The sequence below is a fragment of the Neophocaena asiaeorientalis genome, unplaced genomic scaffold (assembly GCF_003031525.2).
Source record: "Neophocaena asiaeorientalis asiaeorientalis breed wild unplaced genomic scaffold, Neophocaena_asiaeorientalis_V1.1 scaffold545, whole genome shotgun sequence".
Classification (NCBI taxonomy): domain Eukaryota; kingdom Metazoa; phylum Chordata; class Mammalia; order Artiodactyla; family Phocoenidae; genus Neophocaena; species Neophocaena asiaeorientalis.
The window spans coordinates 454536-467257 of NW_020174638.1; the positions used below are offsets into that span (position 1 = coordinate 454536).

The 12722-nt window shown below is 42.1% G+C and overlaps 1 pseudogene; it reads right to left on the bottom strand.

Annotated features, from left to right (window-relative positions):
• Window positions 1-1212: 1212 nt before the first annotated feature.
• On the bottom strand, window positions 1213-10702 carry LOC112408504 (uncharacterized protein C2orf78-like; annotated as a pseudogene).
• Between the last annotated feature and the right edge of the window lie 2020 nt (window positions 10703-12722).

Below are 12722 nucleotides of genomic sequence, written 5' to 3' on the forward strand. Positions count from 1 at the left end.
GGCCTCCCAGTGAGCCCCTGAACCGCTGGGTGCCTGCGTCCTGTGGCTGTTGGAGCGGCTGCCCAGTGTGCGTGCCCCGACTGCTCTCTCCCATGAGAGTGGACGCTTCCATCAGATTTTTCTTGTGCATTTCAGTTGATGGTGATGTTTATAGAAGGTGGCACGCACCCTGGTCAATGGAGGAAGCCCCTGAAGTTAATATTTAGGCCTGTCCATAAGTTTGATCTCGTCCACCAGTAACCTCAGGATGCTGTGCTCTGTAAGCCAGGTGGGCCGCCTGCGGGCACTTGCAAATACTGAGGACTTTGGAGGCATTTGGGCCTCAAATTGAGGCCTTGTAACTCCACATGCGATGTGATGTCAGCCCTTTGCTGCACCTCTCTAAGTGAAGTGGAACAGGAATACTGGCCTTGCCTGTTGCTGCCAGGATTAACTGAATAGTGCATTAGCTGCCCTGGTGCTTAGGTGTTGAGTACATGGTGATTTACATACCAGGCCCTATTCGTGGGCCTCCTGATGCCACAGTTCCCTTTGCTCTGCCCCTGTCATCAGCTGCCCCTAGGATAACTCTGAGCCCTAGCTCCCTCTCTGGGGGATTTCCCTATTCTCCCACTATAATCACACCTGAATAAGGCAACTCAAACCTTTCAGAGATGTGTCCTGAACCTCTTGGTTTCTTAAATACCTATCTGGTGGTTGTGAGACATAAGGCCAACCTCCCCAAGAGACGTTTTCTATTTCTCCTACTAAACCAAGACTCATCTTCCGTCATCTTGAACTCTACTCAAATTTTCTTCTTTCAACCCTGACCTCTGACACTGCTTTTTCCTTCTGCCATTTCATCCTAATTCCTGCTTCCTTTCATAAATCCATAAATCTCTTTTGGCCTTCCTAGCCCTGGGCCACATTCCTTCCTGTTTCCTCAGTTTTTATCCCTTTCCTTCATTCTTGCATCCAACTTTCAGTCCTTCCTATCTCATGCAGACTTTGATTCCAACCCCATCAAAAACAAAAGAAAACAAAAAAAATCACGTCACAGTTAGCAACATCTCAAAATTCAAAAGTTTTATTACTTACCTATTAATTCTATTATATTTATTAAATTTTATTGTTTTAAAATGTATCAAAATAAAAGGAGAAATTTATACCTATATTATCTATATTTGGAAGAACAGGTGATACCCAAGGTGGCACTAACAATCCTAGCAGCTGTTACTTTAAATATCCGTAGTAGTCAGCAATTTCCATTTCTTTTTCCCTCTCAATGAAAAATTGCAGTTTCCCCAAAGAGTTGTGTTTGGCAGCATTCTCACATTCTTGTTGGGCCCACCTCTTCATGGCCTCCTGCTCTGGCTTCTGCTCTTGTTCGATGGGCTTTGACATTACTGGCTCAGGGACATTGTGTTCCCTCCATGGAATTCATTGCTTGCTGAAGTCTTGGAGTAGAAATGGGGTTTGGACCTTGGGTGGGGACTAGCGCTTAGTCTCAGCAGGGGGAACAGGCTCCCGCAAGGTGAAGTTTTGTAGGGTGCAGGCCTGGGAGTGGCAGACTGAGAGACAATAGGCTGGGTATGGTCAGTCCAATGCGGTTGGGTTGGGTTGGTCACAATTGGCTGAGCTGGTTTGGCAGGACATGGTAAAGAGGCAGGAGCTAGCTGGGATGAACTGACTGCAGCAGGTTGAGCTGAGTTAGTAGAAGCAGACTGGGCATGGTCAGCAACAGCAGGGCGATGTGAGGCTAGAGACTGTGGTCACTGAAGAGCAGGTCAAGCTTGAGGCTTTTCCCAGGCAGAAAAAGGCAGAGGTATCAACTTGACCTTCCCAGGAGGAGGCAGCTCATACTGGGATGGAGATGGACACTCTTTTTCAGCACTACTGTCTGGTTTCTGGGCTTTAATTTCAGTTTTCTCAGAACTCTTACCCTCACGTGGGATATGCCGCCATGGCTGGATAGCTGGGTGTGGCTGTGGGTGTTTAGTGTTGCTTGAATTTCCCAATACCTGACAGGAAGCAAGCCCAGTTTTCTTATCATTCTTCTTCCCCAGTGCATGAAAAACCTTCACAGACTCCAGCATGTGCATGCCTAGGGAGGTTCGAGGCTTTTTAATGCTCTCTTGGGTAAGCTAAGTTTGGTGTTCCTTTCGCTTCGTCTGGGGAAGTGTTGGCTTCCCTTCTGCCTTGACTTTGTTCCCTGACTGCTTATATTCCCTTCAGCCTTCTTTCTTCCTCTGGTCCTTTTGGTATTTTCCTACCAATGGCTTTTCGTTTTGCTGATCTTTCTGGATGCAGCTTTCTGAGGTTTGCCTTTAGAATCCTTGGCCGTGTTCACAGGAGTCCAGTCACTGACTGCAGCATTGCATAGAACCACTTCTTCCCCTAACAGGCACCCTGAATTCTCTGGCTGGATTCTGGCATTGGGAGCACCACTGATAGGCGCAGAGGCTTTGTGTTTGTTCTTCCTGTGTTGATCAGAGGGAACCTTTATGACACTTGGCTTTTCCTGCACCTGATTCACCTTAATGGCTCTGTTGTCTTGGCTTTGATCACGTTTGCACCATTGGATTGATCAAGATCTTTCAAAGAATTAAAGAGTTGGGGAAGGTGAATATCTTCCGCTAGTGTAGTAATGTCTGCTAAACCACTGCTAGATTCCATCCCATTTTCAAGTGTCCCTAGGTCCTCAAGACTCAGGCTGTTCTTTTCCAGATCAGCATCTTCAGAGCCAGGCTGCTTCTCTTTGCTGAGGGGATCAGTGCAGGCCAGGAGCTGGTGAATATCAAGGATTTCTAAAGGGAGTAGTGGAGGCTCTTGGTTTTCTCTTGGGATCTGGTAGGCATCCAGAAGCTTTGAAAGCTTGATATTAATATTCTCCAAGTTCTTACTATCTATTTCACTCTGGTTTGGAGCTGGAGGCAGGGCCAGGAGACTACTGACATTCTGGACTGGAGCTGTCCCTGAAATGTCCCCAAGTTCAGGTGGTGGTTACTCTCAAGTATCTGAATATTTCTGCTCCTGCAGGACTTGCAGAGTTCTTGAGTTTGTGTCACACAAGATGTCTGGCTTGGAGGTTGCAATCCCAGGGAGTTTTTCATCACCAGGGAAGTCTCCATCCCTACAAAGGAATCAAGGAAGAAGTCAGTCCCTCGTAAGTGAGATGCTCCGCCTAAACACCAACACAGCAATCATGTACCTATCCTATAAGATAAATGGTGACTGTTGTAATTCTTACTGGTGATTATTTCATGTCACTGAGTCTTGGCTTTCTTTGTATTTCATAGAATTGTTATAAGTCAAATAAAAAATGTCTCATTTTTTAAAAATGAAATGTTTTATAATGCCTAGCATCCTCATATAGAGTCCTTTCAATTCTCCCCATTTTCCTGACAGGCTAAGAATACTTCATACCATGAACTAAGAGAGGGAGTAGAGCCCTTCCTGATGAAATATATAAACAAAGACAAAATATTAGCCTGCTTGCTCTGGACAGGATCTCGGACGACATGGTCTTAAATCCTAGTATAAAACAAGGAAGTGAGGACAGTTAAACTGGCACTATCATACCAAGAGTTCTGAAACACCTTCCAAAGTGACTCTAGCAGTAGATTAGGGAAGGGAGTGATACAGTGTGGTAGTACAGGGGGAATGATCGGATACAGCAGTGAAAAATGTGGTACCTATTGGTATGTTCTCGGGGTTCTTGTACCTGTAGCATAGATGACCTTTGCAGTGTCCGTCCCACCTTCCCACCTGCGTTAGGTGTTCTTCTCTTTTAATTTATTTTTTGAACTAATTTATTTTATGTATGTATTTTTTTGGCTGCACTGGGTGTTAATTGCTGTGCACAGGCTTTCTCTCGTTGCAGCTAGTGGGGGTTTCTCTTGGTTGCAGTGTGTGGGCTTCTCATTGTGGTGGCTTCTCTTTTTGTGGAGCCTGGGCTCTAGGCATGTGGGCTTCAGTAGTTGTGGCTCACGGGCTCTAGAATGCAGGCGCAGTAGTTGTGGCACATGGGCTTAGTTGCTCCACGGCCTGTGGGATCTTCCCAGACCAGGGGTCGAACCCGTGTCCCCTGCATTGTCAGGCGGATTCTTAAGCACTGCACCACCAGAGAAGCCCCAGGTGTTGTTATATAGAGTCTAAAACCAGAGAGCCCTGAGCGAAGGTAGTAGTTATTAAAGGCTCAGGATCTAAATTCTACCTGTCTATACACCACATCCCAGCTGTAGATTTGACCCCATTTTTCAATGCTGACCTCATTGTTCAACTTTCTTGATGTTTGTACTCACCTTGAAAAGTTGTTTCTGTGATGGGTTGAGCAGACACAGGGTAGTAGATTCCAGAGCTGGAAGCTGGCAGTAGGATATTTGTGGGCTGACTCTCCTTTAGTACCATTACCATTTCTGGTTGAACAGAGGCCCTACTTCGTGTGAATGACACAGAGCCATAGGATTGCAGGAAGGAGCCAACTTCTCCATACAGTAAAGACCCTAATGTGCCTTGGTTATAGTCATATACTTGCCTTCCTTCCTGGTAAGGAAGTTACAGTCTGTGTCCCTGGTTTGGAATTTGAGATGGTGTTCCCTGAGGAAGGCTGCAGAAAGTAATGGATATAGAGGGACCATGTTATTGGTGTCTGAAGTTTTATCATACTGGACTGCCATAAACATGGAGCAAGCAGCTGTGTACTGGTCAGTGACTGCCAGAGTAAAGTCTCCGAGTGAAGAAGAATTCTTTTCAGTGCTTCCTGTGATGTCCCACTCAAGAACGCCTGGATAGGAAGCAGCTGAAGTGGAGATATGGCTCTGGTCAGCAACTCCAGATTACATAGTTGTGCTAGAATGTTGGTGAAGGTCGGCATTACCCATGAGTGTCCTGAAAGAGGTAGTCCTAGCTGATGCCAAAGTGACGGCAGGAGAAGAGACCCAGGAGAAGTTGCAGACACTTCCTGTTAGGGAAGTTGCATTGCTCACCATAGGAAGAGAGTGCTGCAGAGAATTTAGAGTTCCAAGTACAGATGGATTTTGAAAAATTTCTGTAAGAACAAGAGGGTAATGAAAAAATCAGGGAGATTGATAAATTCTCACTATGTTTGAGGAACAACATTTTCTTAAGGTTCTTGCTATCAGGACACTTCTAATGTCAATACTTACTGAGAAACCAAAAATCAGACCGTTATGATGGTTGTAAGGACTGAGCAGTTTTACACTCTTCTGTATTAACTGCCTGTGCTCCCATGTTGGGCACAGATGGGCAGAAGACCCAAGTAGTATAGTTCAGACATTGTTCTCTAGGTTGGAAGCAACCTTCTCCCTGCCCTATCTTTCCCTTCAGCCTACACTAGTATTGACTTCTCTACTGTTTCCTAGACTGGAAGCATTTTAGACCTAGGAGGTCCTTAGAGAACTTCTATTTTCACAGTCTCATTTCATGAGGAAGGAAACTGAGGCTCAGAGAGGTCGGGTTGACTTGTTCAAGTTCTCTCATTACGTTAGTATCCTTACCAGGTTTCTCAACCTAAGTATCCTGACTTCCTTGCCAGGACGCTACTCTGAGCATGATACTGCCAGAAAGCAGGAGAAACAGAACTTTATAATATAGGCATTTTTTTTTTGTCCATTAGAAAACAGTACGGCTATTACCATTGTAACTTTCAGTGTCTCACTTTGCTTGTGCAGTTCCCACGCTATTACCTAGAGTTCACATATAGCTCAGTCCAACTGGTAAATTTAAAGAGTCATTTTTACCCTCTTCAAGCCTGGTTTCTCATCCTACCGCAAAATGATTACCTGAAAGTGAATTTCTTAAGTGCTTTTGGAAAGAAAAATGTTATCTGCTTTCTTCAGATTACTCATCTGTCAAGTGGTTATAACACCACCACCAATAAAAATAGCAGTAATAATTAATACATGAATAAACTGATATATTGTGTATTATTTATATGGAGGAAGATACAATAAGTTCTAGAAAGACAAAGAAAAATCATGAAAAACATATTACATAAAGAAATACATAGTTATTAATGAAAACTGGGGTATGTGGCAAGTATCAAAGCATAATGAATTTACTAACAAATGGCATTCTGTACCATACATGCAATATTATGAAAGTGAATTTTGTCCACTCTATTTCAGTGAATACTATTAATGAAAAACCTGGATAGAAGGTGATTTTGAATGAATTCCTACCTAATACATACAGACAGAGAAGATATTTCAGTAAAAATGCATAACAAGAAAAAAAATGCAATCAATGTGAATGTATAGATAGCCTCAATATACGTAGACAAGTATTTCAATGAAAACTGGTACAAAGCAGACAGCAAAATAATAAGTGTAAAAGTATTTCATTATTGTGCTCATTCATATTTTTACCCAGCAAGTAACAGGTATTAAACCTGGTAGAAATATATATTTCAAAGAATAGAAATATATAGTAAGGAGAAAGAAAGCTTAAAAAGTATCCAGAAGGTTTTTGTATTTATCTTAGAACTTAGTTTATAATCATCTTCAACATCCAAGAAGATCACATCCCAAACCTAAAAAAAACATCATCACTAGAAGCCAATTAAAAAAGATTTTCAAATGTAAGAGAATCCAAGGAACTGTACAATATTGTTTTAGATAATGTGGATTTTTTTTTTTTGCCATGCCACGTGTCCCTGGCAGTGAAAGCACCGAGTCCTAACCACTGGACGGCCAGCATATTCCCTCAATGTGGAATTAGAGCTGTGGGGCTTGACATTTTCTTTTTCTTCTTAGGTAGCTAAGATCTAAAAACGAATGATGGCTGTTGATCAATGTGCTGTCTGTGTTAGGAAGGAAAGAACTGTAAAGATGAAAAGCAACCTTGCCTTAGAACGTACATATCACACAAAGGAAATGATTTGTCCACATATTTCGTTATGTAATATGTCCACAAAGAGTCAATGATTTGTCCAAAGTCTGATTCAGTTTCGAAGATATTGTTTAAAATTTTTAATTGGTAAAACGTCTACATAGTTTAAAAATTAGAAAGAATAAAATTTAGAAAAGCAGACCCCTAGATAAACACTTTGTTTTCTTGTATATAGGAAGCATCATTTCTAGAACATATTTCTAAAATGTTTATATTCAAAACTGTCAACTGCCAACTGTATTCAGAGAGGTAATAAAAGAAAAAAACTGAGTATGACTTTTCTGGTAAGCTGCCTTTCCTGGTGATACACTCTTCTGTCCTTACTTTCCTCTTAGTCTGTGAAAATAAGGATTTGCTACAATCAACTTTGTTTTGCCCTGCTGTGACCAGAATTCACTCTATGCTGTTTCTGCTTTAATTTAAAATCTTTGGTTCCCATCAACATTCCATTGCAAACTATGTTTTTCTTGAGAGCTCCTCTATGCTTTCCCTCTTCATTCTTATATTTTTTCCTATCTCTTGGTTCCTGTTGGCCTGTGCTGATGCAAACTATCCTAAACGTCCTTACATTTGACTCTGTGCCTCCCAATAGCTTAGTACTCTCCCTTCTCTCTCCCTATTTTCTCTTTTCAACTAGTCGAAATATTAGTGGAGGGAGACCATTAGAGATGAAACCTCTTGGTATATATTGCTAGTTTTCTATGTCACCTGGCTTTTCTGTGTTTCTGTTGAAACACTCTTGAGAAGTCTCTGATTTCATTTTCTACATGGGTACACTTTAAGGCACAATATTAGAAAAGAAGGGATCAGTGTGGTCAACCAATGTATTATCCTAACGTAACAGATAAGAAGAAAATCAGGCTTTGTGAGAGAGTCAATGATTTGTCCAAAGTCAGACAGTTTGTAAACGCCAAAATCAAAACTGAAATTAGGTCTCCAGACTTCTAGTTCAATACGTTCCCTCATTATTCCATGCTATTTTGAATCTACTAGTAAATTTAGGGGCAAAATAAATGTAATGAAAATCTTTAAAAAGTTTCTTTTCTTACCTGACATGGTCAGAGAAGAAGAGGAAGCATCAGCTGCATGTACAAGGGATGAGGAGACAACACCAGAGGATGACTGAGTGGCTTCAGCTGAACGGAGCATGTGTCCAGTACAAAGGTCACTGTTTACTGGTCACTGGTCACTGGTCACTTGTGATGATGCAAATTTATTTACAAACAACTCCACGGAAACCCAAAGACTCTACCAACTGGTAGTGGGTTTGGTAGCAGAATGATGTCCAAAAGCAGGCAGCTTAAATATATGAGATAGCCAATAGGGAGGTCCTATTCCCAACAGCAAGGCAGGTATGGGTGGAGAGAGTGTAGGAGAGCTAAAACAACACCTAAATTTCTGAGCTCTGGGGAGGAAATCCTAGAAGACAGATTTACCTCCCCGAGGCTCTTACATTAAGGAAATCATTGCAACATATCTTACAGACGTTCATTAATATAATTTACTAACAGTTACTAATATTCTACAGAGTATTATATTTTATGTATCATATACTTAGAGCTATATATATCTTATTTAATTAATATCCTTAGGAAGGCAAGATCCATCTAGTTTGAACTTTTACAGTTGTTCTGAAATCATGTCTGTCTAATTAGTGAACTTATAGCAGCTTTTAAGGAGCAAAAGTAGGGATTAAGAAACTCTTTTTGTAACTTGGTTAAACAGTAGGGTGAAGTTTGTTGCGTGTAACTTGTGGAGAATGTTCTGGTCCAAGGCTCTTCTCCTTCAGTTTCATCTCCTTGACTCCTACCTTCCTTTGGCTGGGCTAGGCTGGGTCAGGTTGGAGTTACATTTCTCTTCTGCTTTCTTTTTTTTAATTTTTTCCCTTATGGGCATTGTGTCTAGGACAAACCTTGATCTTGCATTCTTACCCTCATGGATGTTACTTGATCTCAACTTCCAGCAGCAGGAGTCTTCTTTTCAGTGCTTGATGCTTCACATAATAGACTCTGCCCATTGGAAGCAAATACCAGAGAACTAGGAGACAGAGCTGGTTGCAGACCTTTCCTCTTTCAGCCTTTGGTTGCAATTGTTTCCCCATAATTTGGTAGTTCTGGTTCCTTGGGCCACAAAGGTATCCTGCCATCCTGCTCTTTTATATGTTAGAGACATTTCGAATACTGTCCCTTTTTCTTTGCACAGAAGTATATACAGTGTGGCAGTTACTGTAATCTCCTCCCCCTTACAAATAACTAGAATCTTGGACCTCTAGGATTCTCTGTCTTGCATGCTTGGGTGCAAGGCCTAGCAAAATGAAGAGGAGAATAATTAGAGAAGGAAGAGGACATTTCGTGGAGAACTGGGAGCAGATAAGGTGAAAGGGCACAGGAGAAAAGTGATTCATTTAGATTTTTTGGTTTCTGTGGGAAACAAGTTGACACACTTTGTCCCCATTTTGTATTACCAGAACAGACAGTCATAGATATAAGTAGCTCGGTACTGCAGCAACTGCCATGAATTCTGTACACTAAAGGGAACAGTCTTACATATATTTCTCATTTTGTTTTATGTCATATTACCTTATTTATAGCATTTACTGGTATGTTTGTAGAATACAGATTTTTTAAAATGCTCTGGTTTTGTCTACATGGTTATTTCCTTGTCACATTTTTAAGAACTCCAACATTGTAAGACATATTGCTTGTTTTTCTCTTGATGATTTTTTATCTTGAGGATCATAAACGAATTAGACCTGTTGGATTTTGTGGAGAAATTTTAAAAAGGGTTTGTGAAAAAGGCATTGCTGTGAGACGCATTATGCATCCCAGTGTAAGGAGCACATATCTGCCCTCTAGCCAACTTGGCCTTGATTGCCTCTGTTTAAATTCCCCTGGTTAGTGCTTTTCTCCCTAACCACTCTTGTGACTGTGATAATGTGAGTAAGGGATGAGTTGCTAATGATTTATATGTGAGGTAAGCTGGTTTGAGGGAGGAAATCTATGGATCTAGTCATTTTCCTTGGTGGTAAGCTTTCAGGGAGGGGTGCAAAGATTGAACTTTCTGAGCGTTTTCTAGTACCAGGAAGATATCCCATAGATGGGACCTCCAAAAACACACATTTAATTTTTAGGCTGTTTCTCCTATTATGTGATATGAGTTTTTTCACTGATGGGGATGATGCTTATTTGAGAAGAAATTGTGAAAGGTGTTGTAGTATACAGATGTGGCTTAAGATTTTAAGTTTTTTTCAAGGTTTTTCCCCTAAGCTTCCTACTTCAGATGGCCTACTTACATGATACTAATATGTGATGTGAGGCTAACAACTTACTAAATACCTGTAAGCCAGATCAATGTCTCTTTTCTCTATATTTCCATGGAAATCAAGGGACCCATAACTACTGCAGGTTAGAGTAGTTGGTGAGAGATTGGGGGAAGTGTGGTAAGACAAATTTTGGTATCAGTAAAATGTTTACATATTAAAATATTCTGTTCCAACTTCACTTCTATTTAGGTAAACCCTTAGTTAGGATTTTCCTGGTTCCAAGGCTATGTAACTTATTTTCTCTCCCTAGTTCCAGCCATTTAACTTTAGCTTGCAGGCTCAGCATCACCTTAACCTCTAAAAGAATCTTACATGTGGGAGGAAGAAATTAAAGAGCTCTATTTCAACACTTAGGAACATCAAGCCCTACTCTGACCTACACCTTTATTGTTAGAGTTAGGGTATTGTCTTCTCCCGTATACCCACTTCCTGCATTTTGAACCCATCAGGTTAACTGAGACATGTCTTGGTGCAACATACCCAGTTCATCTATCCCTGAGGCTCTCTTTAATTCTTCCCATTGTCACATTGTGATTTAATTAAATACTGGAATCCGTCAAACTCTTGCATGGTACCTGAGGCCCTATCGGATACTGGTAGATTTAGTTAGTGTCAAATACTTAGTTGTCTGATTCTCCAAATATCCCTTGCTCCTATATTTTCCATCCCAGCATACAACATATCCATTAAGGCACTGTTTTATCTCATGTTGGACTCACTGCCATCCAGAGGCCTACGCTTTGCTAGTTCCCATACTTTCTGGAAACCCTGTTATGGCCAGGTCTGGATTTTTTGTGTTCCCACCCAAAGCCTGTATCTTTTAGCAAGCTGGAACTATAAGACCTACATAAATTTTCTAGTTTCTGATAGATTTATATCACAAGTTGTACATTGTCATATCTATAGATATTTGTATCATTTGTACTTTTTGGCCATTACATGCTTATTGGATATTTTTCATAATTTGCAGAAGAATATTTTATGACTTAGCACCAAATTGAATGTGCCTATTTGAAAGTTGGTAAACTATGTTGTGCTAACTTGTATCTTTTCTTTATACAAATAGTAATTTACTACTATTGTCCCGTTTGTAATTATGTGGAAGTTTTCAGAATTGTAAATAAATGCTTATGGATTGAAACTTGGTTAGACTATGACTGTCCCAGATACGTTAAAGCTACTGAACGTTTTACTCATTCATTCATTCATTCAATAATTCTGACCATCCTGACTGAGTTTACCCAGCTCAAATGGTTGTGAAGATTACTAACAGTGTATGTAATGTACTTTCAGACATTAGAAATTGAGACAGGAGAAGATGGTGTAAGAGTAGGAAGCGGAGATCACCTTCCTCCCCACAGATACATCAGAAATACATCTACACTTGGAATTGTTCCTATAGAACACACACTGAATGCTGGCAGAAGTCCTCAGACCTCCCAAGAGAGAAGAACCTCCCCCACATACCTGGGTAGGGCAAAAGAAGAAAGAAACAACAGAGACAGAAGAATAGGGATGGGACCTGAACCAGTGAGAGGGAGCTGTGAAGGAGGAAAGGTTTCCACACACTAGAAGCCCCTTCGTGGGCAGAGACTATGGGTGGCAGAGTGGGGAAGCTTCAGGGCCATGGAAGAGAGCATAGCCACTGGGGCGTGGGTGGCAAAGTGGAGAGATTTCCACAAAGAGGATCGGTGCCTACCAGTACTCACCAGTCCCAGAGGCTTGTCTGCTCACCCACCAGGGTGGGCGGGGGCTGGGAGCTGAGGTTTGGGCTTCTCAGCTTAGATAGCAGGGAGAGGACTGGTGTTGGTGGCATGAACATAGCCTGAAGGTATTAGTGTGCCACAGCTAGCCGGGAGGGAGTCTGGGAAAAGAGACTCTTTCTTGCCTCTTTGTTTCCTGGTGCATGACGAGAGGTGATAATGAGCACCACTTAAAGGAGCTCCAGAGACGGGCGTGAGCCATGGCTATCAGGGAGGACCACAGAGACGGGCATGAGATGCTAAGGCTGCTGCTGCAACCACCAAGAAACCTGTGTGTGAGCACAGGTCACTATCCCCACCTCCCCTCCCAGGAGCTTCTGCAGCCCACCACTGCCAGGGTCCCATGATCAAGGGACAACTTCCCCAGGAGAACCCATGGTGTGCCTACAGCTGGTGCAATATCATGCCGGACTCTGCTGCTGCAGGCTCACCCCGTATCCATACCCTTCATTCCCCCCGGCCTGAGTGAGCCAGAGCCCCCTAATCAGTGGCTCCTTTAACCCCATCCTGTCTGAGCAAAGAACAGACACCCTCAGGTGACCTACATGCAGAGGTGGGGCCAAATCCAAAGCTGAACCCCAGGAACACTTTCACCATGAGCACTGTCACCATGGGTACAGTCACCATGGGCACTGATACCATGAACAATATCCCCGTGAGCATGATAACCATGAGCTCTGTCACCATCGGCACTGTCACCATGGGCACTGTCAGTGTGAGCACTGTCAACATGGTTACTGCAACTA